At 35.8% G+C, this 6,869-nt stretch overlaps 1 pseudogene; it reads left to right on the forward strand.

Moving 5' to 3' along the window:
* LOC102860355 overlaps nt 1-6,869 on the forward strand; it is a 32,148-nt pseudogene that overhangs the window by 7,262 nt on the left and 18,017 nt on the right.

A 6,869-nucleotide genomic window follows, 5' to 3' on the forward strand; every position in this document is an offset into this window, starting at 1 on the left:
AGGGCTGTTAGTTGGTTTTGTTGGATTTTTTATGACCTGTTCAATTTCTTCTTTTGTAATGGATCTGTTCAAGTGTTCCACTTCAGTCAGTTTGGGTAGCATGTGACTTTCTAAGTATTTGTCCATTTCCTCTATGTTTTCATATTTCTCAAAGTATAATTTTTATTAATATTGTTATTCTTTTAATTTCAGTTGGTTTTATTGTGGCATCACCCATATCATTTCTTATTCAAATTATTTCTATCTTTTCTTTGTTTTTCTCTATTATGTTTGCCATTGGTCTGCTGATTTTATTAACCCTTTTGAAAAATCAACTCCTGGTCTTAATGATAGTTTCAATTGTTTTCTATTCCATTTATTTCTGCTTTCATCATATCTTTATTAAAATTTCTTGTCTTTAAAAAATTGTTAGATATTCTTGCTGTTCTTTTCCCATTTGGAGGCATTGGGTTAAGATTCTTGTGTAGTCCATCAGGTAAAGCCTATTTGTATGGTGGCAGTTTATGCTTCTGAAATGTATATTTGCTATAAATAAATAATTAATTGTAAAAAAAAAAAAGTCATTCAATCTCCAGTCTCACTTCTGTCACTGTTGTCAGGAAACTTCAAGATGACTGTGACTTATGAAACCCTTCAAACAAAGGATTTGAACCTTCCACTACCTTACATCATCCTCATAATCTCTTATGCACTTAAGCCCCATTCATTATACCAAACCATCTTGTTGAGGGTCTTCCTCTCTTTTACGGCCCCTCCACCATTCCAAGCAGATGTGTTTTCCAGGGCTGGTCCTTCTTACCAACATGCCCAAGGTATGTGAGATTGTTTCACCATTATTCCCTCTACAAACACCTTGGTTGTGCTTTCTCTAAGATGTATTTGTTCTTTGGCAGTCCATGGAATATTCAATACTCTTCTACACTATACCTCAAAGGCATCAATTCTTCTTCTATCATCCTTAGTCATTGTCCAACATCAGATTCATACAAAATAATTGAAAAAAACACGACTTGAATAAGGCACACTTAGTATTTAAACCTACATCCTTGCTCTTTAGCAGTTTTTAGAGATCTTTGGCGGAAGTTTTTACCACTACACCACATTTTTTAACTTTTTTAAGGTAAGTACCAAAGGTATCGATTTTGGATAAAAGCAAAATGAAATCATTGACAACATTAATCTCTCCATTAATCTTCGTGTTGCCAATTAACCCAAAAGTAAGGATTTTTGTTTTCTTGATGTTGAAATGCAATCTATATTGAAGGCTGTAGTCTTTGACCTTCTTCAAAAATCATTTAACATCTTCCTTACTTTCAGCAAACAGGCTTATGGTATCTGAGTAATACAGGATATTGATGAATCTTCCTCACATCCTGATGCCACATTCTTCTTTATAAAGTCTAATTTCTCAAATGATTTTCTTAGTATACTGATTAAATAGGTATGGAGTAAAGATAGATCCCCAATGAATACCTTTCTTGATTTTAAACCATGCAGTGTTGATGTGCCCTGTTCAGGCAATAGTTCCTTAGTCAAAGTATAGATTTCACATAAGTATAATTGTCTGGGATTCTGATCATTCTCAATGTTAGCCATAAGCTGATATGAAACACACAGTCAAATTCATTTGCATAGTCAATAAAATACAGATAGATATCTTTCTGATATTTTCTGGTTTTAGCCAAGACCCATCTGATATCAGCAATGATATCCCTAGTGCTGTAGCTTTGTCTAAATCAAGTTTGACTCTATGAGTGTTTTTGTTGATGTACTATTCTAGTATCCTTTGGATAGTCTTCAATAAGATTTCACTTGTATGTGGTATTAATGATATTGTTTGGCCAGCCTCAACTCCCCACACCTGCCAGGCAAGAGCTGGAGTCACATGCCATTTGTTGATATACCTGCTTGTTTCTTATAGTTTGATCTCAGGGTACAGTGCTTACCGGTCACTTTATTTTATTGGGCAAATATGTATACACAGGCTTGTTTATCATTTGTTTTTATGAGTGAAACACTTGTCTGTTAATGTAATGGACTAGAGTGATTGGCAGGTTATTGTGAGGCTGGAAGCTATCCCACCAGTATTTCAAATATTCTCATGGTCCCTAATGGTAAACAGGTTTCAGTGGAGCTCTCAGATTAAGGCAGGGTAGAAAGCATGATTGGCCATCCACATCTGAAATAGCAGGTCTTAGAAAGCCCTATGAACAACAGATGGACACTGTTAGCTATAGTGCTAGATGTAGAACCCTGAAATGGCTGCAAAGATCCATGAATAATTAGAATGTAAAATATACAAAGTACAAATCTAGGAAAATTGGTATTTGTAAAAAAATAAATATAATGCAAAAAGATTGACATTCTGGGCATTATTGAGCTGAAGTGGCCTGTATCTGTCATTTTGAGTCAGAGGATTATATGACCTACTATGCTGAGAATGAAAAATTGAAGAATAATGGTGTAGCATTCATAGTCAAGATAATAATCTTAAGATCTATCCTGAAGAATAATTCTATAAAGGATAAGATACCATCCACACACATATAAAAAAGACCTGTTAATGCAACTACTATTCAAATACACACACCAGCAACTAAAGTCAAAGGATGGAAATTGAGAATTTCTGACAATTTTTTCAGTTGAAAATTGCAATCGAGATGCATTGATAATAATTGGTGACTGGAATGTAAAATTTGGAAAAAAGAAAAGGACTAGTTGTTGGAAATTATTGACTTGGTGACAGAAATCGAATTTTGTACAATGATGTATTCATCATAAATACCCTTTAAAAAACAATGAATATAATATTTACCTTACCTTACGAACTACACAAGAATGAGATTGACTAGATCCGTGGAAAGAATAACTGTACAAACTCACTATCAGCAGTCAAAACTAGGCCAGGTGCTGACAGTGGAACTGATCATAAATTACTCATGTGAAAGTTCAAATTGAAGCTGAGAAAAATTTAAAAATGTCCACAAAAACACAAATATGATCATAAGTCTATCCCATCTGAATTTAAAAATCAGCTCTAAAATAAATTTGAGGCATTTAACACTACTGATTAACGATAGATGACTTGTGGGATGATATCAAGAATATCATGCACAAAGAAAGAAAAAGAGACAAGGGAGAAAGATAAAAACAAAATGGATGTCAGAAGAGACTCTGAAAACTGTACTAGAATGTCAAGAAGCCAAAACAAAATTAATAGATGATAAAGTAACAGAAATTAATAAAGATTTCAAAGAGCAGCTCAAGAAGACAAACCCAAGAACTAGAACATAATGTATAAAAAGCTAGAGTGATAAACTAAAAGGAAAATGTAGGAAATGAAGAGTAAATTCAAGAATGAGTTGCAAGACTGAAGGATGCTATGGGCAAAATCTTAAATGATCTAAGAAGCATCAAATATGGATGGAATACACAGAGTCACTGTACCAAAAAAGATTAGCTGACATTGAACAATTTCAGGAAGCATGTGAATAAGAACCAGTCGTGATGAAAGTAGTTCAAGCTGCAATAAAGACATTGACCCCCCCCAAAAAAAGGCCTAGGAATTTGTGGGATACAATATGACTAACCAAAATATGAACAGAGAAATACAGATAATTACAGTACTGCCCACATAGGAAGTCACTCAAAATGAGAAATACCTGCCAAAAACCATTAATAATTGGAACATGATATGTGCAAAGTATGAAAGTAGGAAAAAATTAACGTTATAAAAAAATAGCATGAAACCCATGAAAATTAGCATTGTAGACACCTGTGATCTGTGAACTTAGATGGACTGCTTTGAATCATGTGAGCTGTTATACTGGGAATGAAAAGCTGAGAAAGAATGATATTACTTTCATAGTTAAAAAGACAATTCAAGACCTTCCCTGAAGTATAATGCTGTGAGTGATAGGACACTATCCATACACATACTAAGAAGGCCTGTTAATGCAACTATTCTTCAAGTATATGCACCAATATAACTAAAGGCAAAGAGGAGGAAATTGAGAGTTTCTACCACAGTTTATTATCTGACATTAACTAAACATTCAATCAAGATGCATTAATAATTACTGAGGACTGGAAAGAAAACGTTGGAAACAATGAGGAAGAAATGGTACAAAAGTATAGACTTGGTGACAGAAATTAGGCCAGAGAGTGAATGACTTAGTTTTGTGCACTCTATGATTTATTCATAGCAAATACCTTTTTGAAAAATCACAAACATCAACTTTAGACATGGACATCATCTAACGGACTACACAGGAATAAGATTTACTTTATTTGTGGAAAGAATCATTGAAGAAGTACAAAGTTGTTGTTGTTGTTATTTGTCATCAAGCCACCTGCAACCTATGCACAGTAGCTTTGAACCCAGCCCTATCCTGAGCCAGTCTTACTGTCTCTGACACACCTGCCTCTATTACTCCAATCACTGTGTCAATTAATCTCGTTCAAGATCTCCCTTTCCTACATTGTCCCTCCAACTTTCCAAGCACGATATCCTTCTCCAAGGACTAGTCCATCCTGGCAACATGCCCAAAATATGTGAAATAGAGCTTCATCATCCTTGCCTCCAGATAGAAAGTTGCTTTCATCATCTCCAAGACAGACCTGTTTTTTACCTTGGCAGTCCATGGGATGTTCACTACTCTTCTCCAGCACCACAACTCAAAAACGAACTCTTCTTCTATGATTCTTATTCATTGTCCAGCTCTCTGATGCACAGTAAGCTAATTGTGAAGACCATGGCCTGGCTCAGGCACACCTTGGACTCTAGACTGCCATCTTTGTACATCAGCTCTCTGAAGAGGTCCCTGACAGCAGACGTTCCTAATCCCATACATTTTTTTATTTCCTGGCTGCTATTTCCAAGAGTACTGATTGTGGACCTGAACAAGCTGAAATTGTTAACAATCCCAGTCTCTTATCTACAGCCAAAAACAGACCAGGTGCCGATTTTGGAACAAACCATCATCATGTGAAAGTTCAAAGTTAAGATGAAGAAAATTAAAACTACTCCACAGCAGCCAAAATATAACCTTGAGTCTAACAGCGTTGAATTTAAAGACCATCTTAAGAACAAGTTTAAGGCACTGAACTCCAATCATAAAAGACCAGAGGAACTGTGGGAAAATATCAAAGACATCCATGAAGACAGCAAAAGATCATTACAAAGGAAGAGGAAGAAGAAAAAAACAAAATCATTGCCAGAAGATAGAGTGTCAAGAACATACCCCCCCCCCCAAAAAAAGGAGGAGGTGACAAAGTAAGAGAATTGAACAAAAGATTTCAAAGGACAGCTTGGTATTACAAAGCAAAATATTATAACAAAATATGCAATGAGCTGGAGTCAGAAAATAAAAAGATAATTCATTCAGCATTTTTCAAGCTGAAAGAATTTTCATTATCACTCAAGGAGCTTTTTATTTCAATCTTTATTTCTCTATAACCCAATTGTGTTCTATCAGGGCGTTTTTTAGCTTCCATATGGGTAGTTTTGTAAGTTTTATCCTCTTGTAGATAATTTCTAATGATAAGGCATTGTGGTCTGAGAAGGTACTTTGTATTATTTATTTTTTAATTTGTTGAGGCTTGCTTTGTTTTCTAATATATAATCAATTTGAGAATGTGCCATGTGCACTTAAGAAGAAGGTGAATTGAGTTTTAGTTGGGTGAAGTACTCAGAATATATCCACAAGGTCAAGTTGGCTGAATGTATAGTTTAGACTTTATGCATCTTTGTTAAGTATTTTTTGAGATGGCAAATCCTTTGATGAGAGTGGTGTGTTAAATCCTCCTACCACTATCATTCTCCTTCTTTTGTATTTCCATACTTTAAAGCTCCAGCTCAGTTGCCCTGTTAGCCTAAGTGTGTTCTATTGTACATAGGGTTTTTGGAGTCCTGATACATTGGAAGTGGATGGTCAATCCTTTTTATTAATCTGTCTTAATCTGAATGCTCAGATTTAGAAAATTATCTGACAGACAAGCATTTTACGGAAAGGAGCGAATGAAAGATATTTCTCCAGTTGTAGAATTAACCAATAGTTTCAGTGTGGTCCCCACCCTTGACACAAGTGTCTTCACCCACCCATCCATGCTCCACCATCCACCAGCATTTCCTTCCACTCCCACCCACTCCCTTCAACATCTATCTCCCATTGTCCAGTCCTTGATCTGATAGCTTATATCTCAAGCTTTTGGGATTTCAATGATTCCAAACACTTCAAACTGCTGCCAATTTCTTATGCTGTGGCCAGTCGCTCTTGAGTTTAGGGGTAATGTTTCCCAAGTGAGGGTGATGTGTCCTGTAGATCTGGTACATAGTGTTCTTGTTCTGGCCTGAAGGCCTGCAGCCCTCAGGAGCCAATGATTTCAGGCTGATCCATGGCATCTGGGTCGCGCTCACCTTTTTGGTGGTGGGAAGCTGTAGTCCCTGCCTCCTGGCTCTAAGCAGACACTAGTGATTGGAACATGGAATGTGAGAACTATGAATGTAGAAAAATTAGATACTGTTTAGGAAGAAGTGGAACAACACACAAATACTGACATACTAGGTATTGGCAAGATGAGATGGACTGGCACGGGGAATTTTGAGTGAGAGGATCATATGATATATTACTCCAGAGATGAAAAGGTGAGGAAAAATGGGGTGGCTTTAATAGTTAAAAAAGTAATTTCTAGATGTCGCTTGAAATACAATATTGTAAGCAACAGGATAATATCCATATGCATACAAGGAAGCCTTTTGAATACCAGCATCATTCATACATATGGACTAATAGTACTTTTTTAAGAGACATAAACAAAGGTTATATACCTGGATTTCACCTGATGGTATGCATAGGAATCAGATCGAT

Source organism: Elephantulus edwardii, unplaced genomic scaffold (genome assembly GCF_000299155.1).
Source record: "Elephantulus edwardii isolate Elephantulus edwardi_28Jun2011 unplaced genomic scaffold, EleEdw1.0 scaffold00298, whole genome shotgun sequence".
Classification (NCBI taxonomy): Eukaryota; Metazoa; Chordata; class Mammalia; order Macroscelidea; family Macroscelididae; genus Elephantulus; species Elephantulus edwardii.